Raw genomic sequence first — 15670 nt, 5'->3', positions numbered from 1 at the left:
AGAAGAGTCTGTGCCCACTAGAGGGCGATCTCCTCCAGAGCCTAGAGTGGAACCCAAGATTCTTGTGTCTCATCGTTCTTTTGTTGTCAGCAACGATCTGTGAATCCCACGTGATCCACCGCCCTCAAGTGCTGATCCACATAGAGGATGATAGCCTACTACTGCTGTCAGCTCCTATGTTAGGTCACATGGCAGAGATCTGTGATATGGCGCTAAATCTTCAAACCCTGCAGAAGAACCATGCTGGTATCAACATGATGCCACATGATGGAATTGACTTTTTTCCCGTTTGATTTTTTTAAAAACCTAGGATGTTACCTACAAAATAACGTGTGTAACGAACATTATCGAGGTTGGAAAGTCAAATACTCAAAAGTTAGGAAATGCCACAGTGAAGGTTGCCTGTGCAACCTTAATTCAGCTTCCTCATGCACATGCTTTGTGATACAGTCTGTAACTACATAGTCACCCGCTAATTTTTTCATAGGCCCCACGCCTCATTCTATACACAAAATGGGCCGGCGCTCACTGAATGAAGCAACTGTTCAATACTTGGTTTTATCCTCATTGTTCAATGTGTAGCCCTAGGCCTTATTTATTGAACATTATTCAAAGACTGCTCTGAAGGCAAAATTATTAATTTCTTCATGGGCTTTTCTGTGGCACTCACCACCATCGGATCTGAGTGCTTCACAAACATTAATGTTAATAGAACCATGAGGTGAGAGGCGATGGTATTATTCCCATTTTACAAAGGGGAATTGAGGAACAAAGAGATTAAGGTCGGAAGTGTCGACTAATTTGGGGTGCCTAATTTGCGACAATTGGGACCTGATTTTTCAGAGTACAACTTTGTATACAACTTTTTCTATATTCAAAGCCCTGCTCCCAGTGACTTCAGTTGCAGCTGTGAGTCCTCAGCACGTGTGCAGCTCAGACCCAGGGTGTCAAGTCAGGCACGCAGACGATGAGGATGACACAGTTAGTGACACCTGTGAGAAGTGACTTGTCTGGCATCACATAGGAACTCTGTGCCAGAGGTAGAGAGAGCGTCCAATTCTCCACGGCAGCATTCAGCTGCCTTAACCGTGACACCTTTTTCTCTCTTTCTGCATTCTATTGCCTCATTCACGGCATACCTTCCAAGGTGCATGCAATCCAGCACGGAGCGTGCTGGTCCACTCCTTCCTCCACCGCCTCGGAGGACTCAAATACGACCGGCACCTCTTCTGTCTCCACCCGAGAGGTCTTCCCCAAGACGTCACTGAGCTGCTGGTCTCTGACCTGGCTCTCCTTAGCACCTGGACACTAGTTTCACTGACCTGGTCTATGGCGGCTGCCGAGGGGAGGATCTTCTTGTGGTATCTCTGCTACTCAACTCACATCGTCTCCAGGTGGTGGAGTCCCCCTTTGTGTGCTAGAGGATGGTCCTGGCTGGTGCCACCAAAATTGTAGTCAGAGGGACTGGATGGACCCCGAAGTGCTCAGCCAGTGCATGGGGCTGCCAAGTATGTCACCTGTTGTGTGTTCCAGGAGGTGAGGGCTGCATTTCCTCCTGTTCTCTCTCTTTTCTCAAGTGGATCCTGTTGGAGGGCGCAACCCATCCAAGCCCCACCCAGCCCTCTGGAACTCAACATTGAGCCCCTGCCTCACTAGCTTCTTTGACTACCCCCAACACACCTCTTGAGTCAGCCGATCTGTCTCTGAACAGTGCTCAGAGAATATCTGTATATGCTCGTGCGTCACACCATCCATTTCCTCACCCTCATACTCTGTCCTGATACTAAGTGGCAGGACCTGTTGCCATATGCAGAGGGCGGGAAAACCCGGTGGGCCAGGCTGTACTCTACTCTGGTTCCACAGCCCACTGGGAATATTAGTTGGCAGCTCCTGCATGGAGCTGTGAGCATGGACGTCTGCCTGGCACAGTTCACAACCCCCCAACACCTGTCCTGTCTGCGGTGAGACGGAGACCCTGATGCATGTATGTACATGCATCAGGTTGCAGCCCCTCTTCTGCCTCCAGAGCCTCTTACTGAGGTTCTGGCTGCACTTTTTCCTGACATCCTAGTTCATCCTCCTCATCAGCTGGCTCCTGGCACTGGCTAATTTTTCCATATATCAGTCGAGGAGGAGAGGGTTGGACAGGTGGTTTCCCTTTGAGCATGGGACTTAATTCTGTGCACTTGTCTGTTCACATCTCTGGGCATGAGCTCCCTGTACTCTTCTGAGGAGCAGTGGGTGCTGTCCGGGGTTCCCCTTCTGGAATCCTGATTGTAAACCTATGACCCTCACTCCTGCTCCTGCCCTTTGTTGTCTCCTGGAATCAGTTGATTCCTGTGTTTTTTCTGGTCCTTCCTGTCTGAAGAGAGGGAAGCTCTTTTCGTTTACGAGGTGGATCCTTTTTGGGGACCCACCACCTACATGGGAACCAAATAAGCCTGTGCACTGAATGAGGAGTCCTGTGAAAGGAATAGTATGTGATCCTGTAATTAACGATGTAATTCATGCACCTGCCTGAGGGGGGCAAACTAGCCTTTTCTGGGCAACCTTAGCTTTTGCATTTCCTATCTTCTGAGTGCTTGACTTTGCAACCTTAATAATATTCTTTTAACACGGGATGTTTTAGCTTCCAAAATGCACAGAAATTGTCAGGACAGCAACATTGTCCTAATTTAATTCAGAAATTCTTACGTTCACCCATTTCTATTTTAAGGACACGGTTATGGAGCTAGCAAGCAGAGCGTGTTGGGGGCAGCTTGCTCCCTAGGGTGTGTGTGGAAGTTTGCTTGTTCTCTGCAGCCCAGGTTCCTGGTCACAGCACACCTCGTGCATACTCTGAGCCTAAGACCTGAGCTCCATACTGAGTTTATCCCACCCCACAGACCTGTCACCGGGTGTTAATTTTTGCTCTGACTTCAGCTCTGTTCTCTCTAACACAAATCATGTTTTAATATCAGCAGGTACCATCCAGGTTTGGATCCTGAGGCTCCTCTGCCCTCCCCACTGATCCGCTGAAAGAGTCCCTGAACTGTAAGTAACTTTGATTGGCATTTTCTGCTGTCTTTCACTGAGGTTATGGGTTATAGAGCAGGCCAGGAATTTGATATTTGGCTGCACTGCATTGTGTAATGAAACAGCTAACAATGAACTAGTCAGGATTTAAAATGCAGTCAAACTCTAATTAGATTCATCTGAATGTGACAAAGGAGCCCTGTAATATGACAGTCTATTTAATTGGTCTTTATTGATTGTGCTTTAAGGTATACTTCATATGCTTTGTGTGTAATTAGCTCTACTGCTGTACACGGTCGGCACAAGTTGGACTAGTCTGAACCCGACACTTGTAGCAGAGAGATTTCCTCTGTGTGTGGAGGTGCAGGGCCAGGCCCTGCCATTTTCACTGAAGAAAGGTTCTGGCCTGCCCTGTTCCTACTTGTGTGTATGTGAAGGGACTAGGCCACATCCTGTGTGTAATTTACTGGGCTGCTCGTTGCACTGTTTATATACAACCCCTTTCATCATCCATGTGGCTACAGAAAAAGTGATGTCTCCTGGCCACACCTGGTCCTGGGCAAACACCCCTGAGGAGCCGCTGGACAGAGTCGCCAGAAATGCAATCTTTTAAAAGCCTACCCTGGCAGGGGCTGGTCCCAGTTTGACTTGGTGCAGTAGAGATGGGGGATTGAGGGAGAAGAGAAGAGGTTGGTAAAACAACAAAGGCAGATTTCCTGTAGCCCTCGTCTCTCCTGCTGTGAGGGGCTAGCTGGGCGTGTGTTCTCTCCTATCAGCGGATAGGAGTTGTATATGATTGAGTTTGTTCAGTGGGCATCAGAATCAGTTCTCATAAGGAAGCAAGCATTGACATCCTGATGTGGTGTTTTAAGCCCTCTCACAATATATCCCAAACTAAGGTTTTTGGCAATTTGCTGCATCTCATAAGGCACCTGGCAGAATTCCCTCTAATAGCACATTGGCGGCTAACTAGTCCATGGAATTATAAATGATTAACTGTTATCAGCGAATATCGTCACCTCTGTGTAAAAATAGATTGACTGCAATGAGTATTTGAATAAATCATAAGAATGGCTAACCTCATATCATATAACATCATGCAGATGGCTGAGCAAGAAGCGTACTGAGCCCTGCCACCGCATGGCTCGCTGATTTCAGTGCTGACGGAGTAGTGATTGAAGGTTGTAACTTGCAGCGCACCTCATTTTGGCAGTCACATCTGTCTGTCCATTTGTCCCTGATGTGTGTGTGCATGATTTCTGGAGTATCCAGCTCAACAGAAAAAGAAGAAACTGAAACTGCTACATAGCTGCCTAAAGTCAGGCATAATACTAATGGTGTGATCTGCACAAACGCACTGGAAAAGGTCAGGATCGTGGGAAGGGCTCTGAGATGAGCTATTACCATGTTATTCTTTGATAATTGTAGAACACCAGCCAATGGAAGGATTAAGTTTCTTAAATTTTCCTCCATTCCCCTGGGCATTTCTATACTCTTAAACCTTTATGGCCTTCTCTACAGCTGGCCTTGTCCCTGTGCAACTCATATTTGCTGAAGTGTTAAAATACCCTGGGGGTTACTTCTGGGGTGTTATGTGGATCAGTCCAGGTTGATTCCTCATTTCTGCTCCCATCTCTTTTGACCTAAGAAGGTAGCAATTCCATATGCTAGAAGGCAGGAGAGTTGTAATAATTCACCTCTAGGTCTTTGATGAAATCCCAGTGTTTCATTCGAGGCTTCTCTTCTCTCTGACTTCGGCGGCTGGCACGGTATTATGATTGACTGGACTTATAAGCTTCACACAGAATTTCTTGGGCCCGAACTTTTGGGCCGGTCTATCACTTGTAGGGTTTCCTCCATCCCAGCTCCTTTGTGTATGTGCCTGGCTCATGTCAATTAGTGATGGTAATCTTGTGTGTTCCTTCCTCACCCACTTGTCAGAGGGAAAGAGAACACCAGGGGCTGGAGATGTGTAGCTAAAATTAGAAGTCGTGGCTCATCCTCTGCGCTATACAGCTCACTCCCAGACTTCGTCTTCCAGACTGTGAACTTGTGCTTCTCCTGTCTGTGCTAGAGTATCCCGTTGCATGATACAAGCCAGGCAAAGGATGCCCATAGCTGTTTATGGCGGTGTCTCAGCAGGAGAGTACCTCTGTTATTTGGGGGCCTGTGAAGGGGCAGACTAGCCATAAAAGTCAAGAACTTTTCAGAATAATTCTTGATATTGGCTGTTGGCACGGGAACGAGCCCTGCTCTGTGTCTAGCCCTGCCTTCTCTGCTCTCCATGGACGGGGTTTCCAGAGCCAGCTGCTGCACTGGGAACCCACGTTAAGTGCAGAGAGTGGCCTGAGGTTGTGTTATCTTTCTGGGAGAATCTCTGCAGGGCTCGTGGGGGAAGGATCTGTCTGGATCACTGAAGCCACAGGAGCCTTGAGAAGGGAAGAGAAGGAGAGTAAGGGAAGTTGTCGGTCTGATTTTGAGAAATAAGTACATTGTGGGGATTCAGTTCCAGCTGGGGCACTGGCTGCTAACCCATTGCATGTGAATGGAGGAGGGAGGCCAGGCCCAAATAGTCCCCTCAGCACAGGAGTGCTAAGCCTGGTAGCAATGGTGCACCCCAGTTACAGTGCACTCTCTTGTCTTAGTTCCGGGGTGGCTCTGGTCCGCTCGTGAAGAAAGCCAGGCCTCCCAGGGATCTGGTCCTGCTGTGTGTTTGTTCTGTAATGCCATTTGTTGACTTGCTGATCGCTTTAGCTTCAGGAGCTTTCTGAATCTCTCCCATGGGGCAGTTGGGAGTTACTCTGGATGTTCGGTAGATATTTGGGGTGACCTGAGGTAGTAGATGGGTGCCAACATCGCATCCTCCATTAGCCTGTCACACAGAAGAGGAAGGAGTCTCTTGGTTGTCAAATGTTTCTCCATTATAAAGTGCTTCTACATCGCTCAAGAGGTGATGTCCTCTAGGCGTAGTTTATTGCTGAGCAGTGACCTCTCTTTCTGAGGCACTGGGATACATTGCTTAGCAACCACTGATCTGATGGGGCATCTCTTTTATGTGCCTTTCTTCTGCACTGATTTCTTCCTTCTCTAAGGGAGAGGCTGTTTGTCTGATTTTAAGAAACAAGCGAATCGTGGGGATTATGTTCAAACGAGGGCGTTGGCAAATTCTCTGTAATTGATAACTAGTTGATCTGTTTTCTTGGGACTGAGTTTTGGCTTTGCCAGGAGTCCCAATGCAGGGGCAGCGTGATGTCTCACTACCCCGGAGCACAGCTTGGACAGTCACAATCTGCTGCCTGGTCCCCCCTTCTCCAGGAGAGGTGGTTTGGAGCACCTGTGTCTGGTGCAGCCGGTGTGCAGGGAAGTGGGAAGCAACAGGGAGTAGCGGAGGCTCTTCTCCTTCCCCACAATGTGGCAGTGTAAAGGATTGCCCCGCCGTCCCTTGCCCTCCTGCACAGTAGCTAGAAGGCTGCCATTATTTATTTAGATTTCCGTGTAGAGGAAGCCCTGCACCACAGCTCTGGGGATCCTCGAGGGAGTCTTAAAACCACGGTAATACGAGCTACATATATGCATTGTTCAAAGCTGCAGCATACCTGCCTGCCCCGCAAAAAGCTCAGCCAGTCCCCGGCCATAGGCCCAACCTCCCACTGCAGCTTTCCCCCAAGAAAAATCCCTCCCTCAGCTGCCTCTGCACTCCCCCGGGGGTTTAGTGCCGTGCCAGAAGTCAGCCAGCTCTGGATATTTCCACCCTGGGGTGGGAAAAGCATTCCACAGGAAAGCAGCCGCCTCTCTTCTGAAGCGAGGGGTATCTCCCTGCCACTGTGTGGCCCAGGGAGGGGTGGGTGTCTTTCAGGTAGCAAGCTGCTTAGGGCTTTGTAAGTCAAAGACAACACTTGGAGCACCCCCCAGAAAGCAACAGGCAGAGGGCGAGACCATGGGGTGCTGGCATTGTGCTGCCACCACGAGGCACCATGTTACAAGCAGCCCCTGCATTTGAGAGACACCTTCACAGTCGTCTGGCCACGTGCAGATGGAAAACAAGCCTGCCTGGCCGGGGCTGCCTGGTGCTCATCCAACAGAAAGGGGGGGAACCCTTGACTGTCTGGCTGATCCACGGCACTGAGGGTATCCCTTCTTCAGTGGGGGGTTCATTATAAAAGGGAGGGGGCCAGCTTTCATGGGGGTGCTTCCTCCTCCCACCCCCCACTGTCTGCCAGTCAGAGCTGGGGGTTTGCCTCAAGGCGTGGCTGAGAAGGTATCAGGAAAAGGTGGGAGTTAAAGGGGCCTAGGTGAGCTGGGTGGTTTTGAGACTCTCACCCAAATGTGCCATACCTTTGCCGGTTGCTTTCTCCTCTCTCAGGAACAGCTGGCTGCCTCCGCAATGGCTGCATTAGCCGTGTTCTCCTGATTGTGGGGTTAATGCCTATGGCCTGTGATGGGGTGGACGGCCCCTTAACAGCAGTAGTGCCTAGTGGTCAGCCCACTCAGTCGCGTGGCATGGCCCTTAAAGGATGGAGCAGAGAGACAGACCTAAGAGGACTGGAACTAGAGAGCAATGGCAATGAATAGTGATTGGAGAGAGAATCCTCTCACTGTTCCTTTAAGGGTCTGGGCCCGGGACTCTTGCAGAGAGGGTGAGGGCAAGGCTCAGCCAGTGAGGAAGGAGCTGGGAGGTGGGGATTAGTGTAAACGGAGTGGACGCTGCAGAGAGTAAGGAAGCTTCTGCAGGCCCTGAGTTCACAGGGGAGAAAATGTGACCCTTTCCTGTGCTACTGATGCCGGGATTGCACGAGTGAGCCCTCTGCCTGGATTGAGCTGTCTTCTCACACTGGTGGCCATGTGTGCCTGGGCCAGGGAGCCCCATGTTCCTATCGCACCTGGGCGGGAAGCCAGGAATGGCCAGGAAGGCAGCATACCTGTCTACAACGGCCGCTCCTATGTCTTCTCTCCAGTCTACGTGGCTGTGGAGAATGGGGCTCCTGGGGCCCACGGCTGAGGTACCAGCGACGTTTCTGAGATGTTTGAGTTGTGATGCCCCATGCTGCAGGCACCTGTTCTGACGGGTTACCCCAGAGAGAGCCTCCAGGATTCCAGATGGCTCCGAGGAGCGTTTTGTTCAGCCATAAAGCATGCTTGGGGGGGATTGTTCTGCTCTGGTGACACCTGAACGCCCTCCCTACCAGCTTTGCCCTCACAGTGCAGCATAGGTTACAGGTGGCCTGCTGTGGCTGAAGTGAGAGGCCACCAGTGGGGTGGGTCTTGAGCTGAAACCCACTGATTGCAGCACAGAACTTGTGAAGGTGTGTGTGTGTCGTGTCTGGGAGGTACCACAACCTGTTGTTGTCTCCTGCAGAGCATCCCCACCAGAGCCAGTGGGAAGGTGGTGAATTCAGGCTGCCTTCTCCTGGTTACACAGCTGAGTTTTCAGGGGAGGAGTTTATGTTGCAGATCAAGTTTCTCACCTCTGGACCCAGGTGGCTGTTTTTGTGGAGACAGAGTGACAAATGCTTGTTCTTCTCTGCTTGAGTCTCACTTGCTGAGCTTCTCCAGGTGCCGGGGTGCCCTAGGCCGAAGCCTGTGATTTGGATCCATGTCCAGCCTGGCTCCCTGCAGCCCAGTCACTCAGGAAACTTGTGAAGACTCACCTTGAGAAACCATTGCTTGATGCTGCTGATCTCCCTAGCTGTCGGTCTGTGCAGACGCTCCCATTTTTAGAAAATCTCACTGAGAGGATGGTAGTGGGTCAATTGGAGCAATTTCTGGAGTGGTCTGATTTCCTGGACCCAACTCAGTCTGGTTTTAGGCCTAGGTTCGGGGTAGAAACTGGATTGGTTAATGACTTTCTGATGAGGATGGATAGAGTGTCCGAGCTGCCATCTGCCTTTCACACCATTGGCCATGAGATTGTATTGGGTTGTCTGTTGTCACTAATAGGAATGGATGGAGTTGGTCTTGAAAGATTCCATTTGTTCCTAGTTAGCAAGTCCCAAAGCAATTTTCTCTTCTGCCCCAAGCGCTTTCTCATGAGGTTTATTGCAGGGGTTGATTTTTGGCCCCACTCCAGCTCAACATGGATACGAGACCATTAAGAGAGCCAGTGAGGAAATTTGAGCTGCCTTTGATGATACCTGGCTCTGAATCTCCATCTTGTCAGACCTAGTTGGAGGGCGCAAATAACCCAATGTGTGCCTGAACCAGGCATGTGACCAGGGATGAGATGTTTAAAGCCCAGTGCAAGCGAGACTGAAGGAAATCAGAGGAAGAGTCAGCAAGCATGCTACCTGCACCCACGGTGGAGAGCGTGTGTCTGTCACTAGTGACGCGGGCTCACAAGCGAAGGTTTTGTTAGGCCCTGGACTGCCCTCTAAAATTAAGTAGCTGCTGTCTCCAAAAGGGGGGGAGGGTTGCATCTGACTGGAAGAGTGTGACCTTTCTTCTCAGGTTTGGGGAACTCACTGCATTCCTCCAGGCCTTTGTCACATTGAAACTAGCTAACTGCAATGGGCTTGCATGACCGCACGACTCAGAAACTGATGCTGTGCAGATGTTGCAGGTGGGTCCTGGCTAGTATTGTAACCCAGATTCTCCGAGTGGGGCACAGGTTGGTGATTTTAAACAGTCAACTTCTAAATGGCTTGGGTGGTGACTGAGACATCTTTGTTGTCTTGGGCCTTATTTGAGAGTTGCAGCACCTTCAGTATAAACAAGACTAATACAAATATTGTATGAAAAATATTAGCTTTGGTAATGCTGTTTTAAATTTTGGGAGGTATGAGAGAAATAAATAAACACTATCCCCCCAAAACTGTCCAAGTTTTATTTAAAGCTAATAAAAGGAAATACTTTTCACGTCATGCACAGTTAGCGCAGGGAGCTCTTTGCCACAAGATACCATTGGGACCAAGAGCTGAGTATTGGGCATGTTTATGGATAATGAGATCTGTTAAAGGTTAAGCTAACGAGGATCAAAAAGAAAAAAGTTTGGGAAGGGATATAAATCCTTGTGCTTTAGGCCATAAACCAGCGTCTAACTGAAAATCAGAATCTTTTCCTGGGGAGCAGGTATTCTATAACTTCAGGGTTTAGCAGCTGGTACAGACCATGTTGTTGATGGAATAGGAGGCTGATCATAGGTGGCTGGTGAAGATATTCTTTGGGGTGGGGCTGTGATGCTTCCTCAGGGTGCCGAGGCCTGTGAGTCACTTTGTTACCCTCCTGCCCCCAGCTAGAGGAAGAAGTCGCTTGTTGCTTGTCAGGTCCCTTCACCACCAACCTGTTAACCACCCAAACAATTTCTTTAGGGCAATGCTAGCCCTCACTGTGCTTTGCAGGATAACAGTAGGTCCAACCTAGTCCTCAAACTCTTTTGAATTGTTCTCCTGTGACATGCAGCCTGTCACTGGCTGCTCACAGAAATACCAGGTTTGCTATCCCCACGGGAACAGTATACCACTAGCTTGTTTGACTCAACTGAGGATCAGCGCCTATGTAACATCACGGCACTTAGATATATCGATAGTGAAAACAAGCATGTTTGTTATCAAAGGTTAAGATGTAAGAGATAGTGACTAAATATAATAATGGAAACAGAAAGGTTACCTATAAAATCATAACACGCCTTCTAGAGATTAAACTTATTTCACAGGCTAACCTCCACGCTAAAGCAGTCTAATGTCACCCCAAAATCTTCTTGTAATGTTTCCAACCCAGCCTGGCTGGGATCCCATTTTCATGAATGTAATCACACTGCTCGTTTACTTCTTCAGATGCAGGACAAAGAGGTGTCCTTTTGTCTTCTCTTTATATCCTCCAAAACTCATTGTTTGTCCCCAGAGTCGGATGGCCCTGAGTCTATTCCTGGTGTACTGACTTCATGTTTTCACATCCTCATGTTACCTTTGTATGGAAAAGGGGCTTCCATTGTGTTGGCTCATAGTGCTTAAGGTCTGTGGGAACCGAGGCAGCCGGGCGAACATACGCTTTTGTCTGGTCAAAACCTGCGTGTCCGCTCTGCCTTGAACACAAGCTTTAAAACATATTTTCCGTACATATACAGAACTCCTTAAATATCATTCGTATGTCTCTCTCGCAACAACGGAGGCTCCGTAAGACACAAGCTTTTATCTGTAAGTGCTGTCTCTGATAAGTACCATGAAAACGGTGTGCTAGTTGTAGTGAGTTTGTCAGGCCTGTTAGGAGTTGCTGTTGCACAAGAGTGAACCCGTGGCCAGTTGACGCCAATGGGCCCCTGTGTCCCTGGGGCTGAGCCCACCCCACACTCACCCAGCAGAGGCTGCTTCTGTCCTGTGGGGCACAGCCTGGCTGTCTGCTCTGGTCCGATGGCTCTTGTCGCTCAGAAATTCAGAGGAGCCTCCCCCAGCATCGCCTGAGGGGAGCATCTGAGTGCAGACAGGGCCCTCGCCCTGTGATCCTCACCCTTCTGGCCCTGGTGCCACTGGACGCAGGGCTTTGCCTGCCATTTTGGGCATGCGTGCAGGTGGCAGGGAGGCTCAGAAAGTGACAATGCAGAGAGATATTGGGGGAGGGGGACTGAGCCCCCTCTAGCCCCAGCCGCCTGCTGCCTAACCTGGGATGGCATTCCCTCGAAGTCCTTTCAGAATGAGCCCGTTATAAAGCAAATCCATGGAGAAAGAGGAGCCAACTTGCAACGATCTTCCATTTAAGCCTCTTCTTTCTTGACACTAAGGGAAAAAGAAATGGCTGACCAGGCCCATTTCTGAGCACTGCAGACCTACGCCACACCTCTTGAATTAACAAGTGTAAACAGAAAAAAATGTCACAGGATCTATGTCGTTTTAAAAGCTGCAGGGAGAATAAAAGTTCACCATAGAGTTGAAGGCCGGAAGGGACCATCAGATCATCCAGTCTGACCTCCTGTACATCACAGCCGCCACAACCACCCAGCACCTGCACGCTAACCCAAACAACCGAAATTAGACCAAGCATCACAGCCCACATGAGACTAGAACCACCGGATCATCCCAGAATCCAAGCGCCTTGCTGCAGAATTCAGGACTAGGCTGCAGCAGAGTCCTTGGGGCCTTAATGTAAATGGATTGCACAGATATTAGCTCTATTGGTTGGCGTCATGGTCGATCTAGCTGCCGATGCTCCTCAGTGTCAGGCTCTAACCAGTGGGCTATAGAGTGTGTGTGAAAGGCAAGTTGAACAGGCTGTCATTTCTGCATGGCTTAATCTTCCTCCTGTGTTGGGCCCCTCGCAGTCTGTTCCCAGGCTGGGACGTCCTTGCTTACATTGGTCCAGTGCTGGGCTGTGTTTTCTGGGCCAGTAATTGAGCAACATTGTTAGTTAATGGTCATAAAAACAATATATTTCCTTCCTGGACTTTTATCCTCCACTCTCATCAGCAAGGGGAAGGGAGGTAGCTCAAGACGGTCTTAGGCCCTGATTTTTAAAGCTGTTCAATCATTGCTGTGCTCAGTAGTTAAGTGCCTAACTGATTTCGGAGCCTAAATGTCATTTTCAAAAGGGAGCTAGGCACTTAGGAGTCTGAGTCTCATTGACAGTTGATGCTGTGTGCAGCAACACGTAAACAGCTTTAAGAACATGGGCCTAAGGGTTTAGGAGCACAGGCCCAATTATTTTCAGTGGTCCTGGTGCTTCTAAATCCCTTAAGTGCTTTTGAAAATCTCCCTCATAATTGTTTGTTACTGCAGTGCTGTAATATATGGCAGCCCTGTGCTGTGAGAGATGAGGAGGCGGCCGCTGCCCTGCAGCCTTTACCGTCTAAAAAGACAAAATCCAGATGGAGGGTGAGGGAAAGATCCCCCATCCCCACACAGTGATCAGGGCAATGCGTGGGGCTCAGGCCCCCTCAGGAAGGAGTGCAGCTGTCATCTGTGACTTAGATCAGCAGTCGTGAGGAGGGGAAGGTTGTGAGAATAAGAGAGAGGAGGAAGACTGAGGGGAGAGTGAAACAGAAAGAGCAAAGGAGGGTGAGAGACACAGCAAGCAGGGACAGAGGAGTTTGGGCAGGTAACCGTCTGGGGAAGGAGTTCCAAAGTCCAACTGCTACGAGCTCGTCCCAGCTGCTACCACTGGGTGTGTGAGTGAGTGCATGAGGCTGGGCCGGGTAGTCTCTAGATGAGTCCTTCTGGGTCATGTGGCCTAGGCCGGAGCAGGGCTGGGGAGCCCTGACTTGGACTGAACGGCGGCAGGAGTCCCTAGTCTATGTACTCGGTGATTCTGCACACCTTTCCCAGAATTATTTGAGGATGTCGCTCGATGGATAGATGGAATAAGTTGCTGGAGAGTAATCCTAGATTCCTTCCTTCTCATTTAGTGTTTACAACAGAAGATCCGGCTTTCTACCCCAAATCTAAAGCAGGCAGAGGAGACTGTGTCGTCATTCATGGCATCAGACTGGTGCGGAAGTGTAGCAGGAAAATCACACACGGACAGTTTGAGTGCAGAACAATCCCTGCACTCTTGCCCAGCCAGTTCCTTTCCGTCAATGATTTGGCAGAACTTCATACTAGGACAGGTGCCAAAAAGCACAGAAGTTGGTAAATGTGTTCTGGTATCTATCGTGGCTGGGACAACGGTGGTCAGACCTAGTGGTCAGAGCAGGAGTCAGGCCGAGGCAGGTACTGAGAAGTCAGAGTCCAAGATAGGCCAGAGGGCAAGCCAAGGTTCAGGAGTCAGGAGACAGGCAGGGTAAGGTTACTGGGTGATCAGGGTCACAGACACCAATCAAAGAGCAAAGCCAAGGACAAACCAGCGTCAGAAGCTGGAATTTAGGGTCTGTCACAAGCAGGGTCTGGAGTGGAGACAGGCAAGCAGTCTGCATTGTTGCTCAGATAGCTTCTCATCATGGCTTCCTGGTTTAAGTACTGCTACCCGCCAATCCGTGAGCTGCAGGAGGCCGCCACTCAGTTCCTGCTAGGCGGTACTTCCTGCCATGCCTAGCCTCACAGGCTCCTCCCATGGGAGGAGAGCCTGGCCTAAGCCTCCAGTGGCAATGTGGCGGTGTCAGCAGCCCGGCACCCCCAGGCTTCAGCCCGGCAGGTTATTAAGGGAAGCCATGGGCAGAGGCATGGCCTGACCGGCTAGCCTGGATGCTCTGTCTTTCTGTTTTATTTACAGCATTGCAAGCGTTTTGTTTTGGACAGGATGTGTCTTTTATGGCGAAGGAATGAGTACACTGATGGGGTGAATACGTGCTGTGAGGGGGGTCCTTTTGCTCATATCTCAGGGGCGGGGGGGCCTCTTTGCAATTTTAAACATATATATTTTTAAAGAACGTTACTTTTTGTGGGAGGCAATCACTGCCCCCCGATTTCTTGCTCACCCTGTGGTGGCTACGGAAGACGCGTTCTGTCTGAACAACATGGGACCCACCACCTGGCTCCTGATGAATGTCTGCCCTGTGTTTTCCATGTAGAGTGACTTTGCTCTTCCCTGCGCATAGTGACCCAGAATTGTTGCCCACTGCCTGCACCAGTGTGGCCATCTGAACCACTGCAGAAGCTGTGAGAGGCCAGGGCCTAATGAGGAATCCAGTTATTCTATTGAGGGCGGGAGAGAGTATAGACGGAAGAGACCAAACTATGGCTGAACGGCAGGAGCCTTCCCATCTACATCCACAGAAGGAGAGACTGTTGGCTGGGAGCAGCAACACGGCAGTGGCCAGGAGGCAGGGAGGAGAGTGGGCTATGTAGGTTTGCACTCTCAAGCCTGGATAATGTGGGGAACCATTCCTGGCCCGCAGGCGTCTCCCACCTGCCACCTACCACCAAGTCTCTCCGAGTGGGATAAACTCCATCCCTTCTGTTGTGCCCACTCACAGGCGGGATTCTGAAACCGCTGAATAACAGGAGGGACCTTCAAATATAATCAAAACAAGAGTCTAATGGGATTACTCAGTAAATGGAGATTAGCCCTATTCTAATGATCCCAGACAGAAAGCAGAACTGACAGCAGCCCTTCATGAGTCATTCTAAACTGAGTCCCAAGACCATGACCTCTGCAGAGCTCCTTTGACTCTATGTCTGAGGCAATGCTTGAGTGTGGAATAACTCTCAGTCAAGAACTTTCCTCCTAACACTGGTGTGCGTAGCTCGGTAACTGCAAGGTCTCCTCATTCTGTGCCGTGTGTGCTGCACCTCTCAGTGTAGGCGTCTTCCTGTCTGTTTCAGAGGCAACTCTAGGGCAACAATGATTGTGTGTTTCAATTCAACTACACAATGAGACCCACGTGCTTCTGGAGACTTTACCTCGATTCTTTCTTTGATCTTTCCTTAGTTGAAATAAGTTGCTGTTTTGTGACCTCTTTGAGGCAGGGACCATCTCGCTCTCCGTCTTTTGTGCAGTACCTTGCCCACCATAAAGTGACACTGGTGTCTACGTTCAAGTGTCTTGAAGGGCCTGATCCTGCCGTATTGACTCCAGGTCAAGCAGGATCAGTTCCCAAGCTCAGCCCCCCCTGCCCAGTGGTGGTTGCCTCGTTTGGTGGCTCTTTGCTCCGACACAGAAGAGCTGTTCAGCTTCTGAATGCACATTTTGGAGGATTTGTAAATCCTGCAGCACTGTAGTCCAATGTGTGGATTTCTGTGCCCCCAACCGTTCCCCAGTGGAGTATGATTAGGCTCCCACTCATTACACGTTAATG

The 15670-nt window shown here is 49.8% G+C and overlaps 1 protein-coding gene across 1 annotated transcript in view; it reads left to right on the top strand.

Annotated features, from left to right (window-relative positions):
- Positions 1-2981: 2981 nt before the first annotated feature.
- PKNOX2 (PBX/knotted 1 homeobox 2) overlaps positions 2982-15670 on the top strand; it is a 475675-nt gene continuing 462986 nt past the window's right edge. The window contains exon 1 of the mRNA XM_067563088.1: positions 2982-3033. The gene's annotated coding sequence lies outside the window, so the exon portion shown is untranslated. The remainder of the gene's footprint in view (positions 3034-15670) is intronic.

This window comes from Emydura macquarii, unplaced genomic scaffold (assembly GCF_026122565.2).
Source record: "Emydura macquarii macquarii isolate MOO-44397 ecotype Brisbane River unplaced genomic scaffold, CSIRO-AGI_Emac_v2 contig_312, whole genome shotgun sequence".
NCBI classification, from domain to species: Eukaryota; Metazoa; Chordata; order Testudines; family Chelidae; genus Emydura; species Emydura macquarii.
Note: the sequence above shows the minus strand (reverse complement) of the source record. Positions and strands in the feature narration are given on the sequence as shown.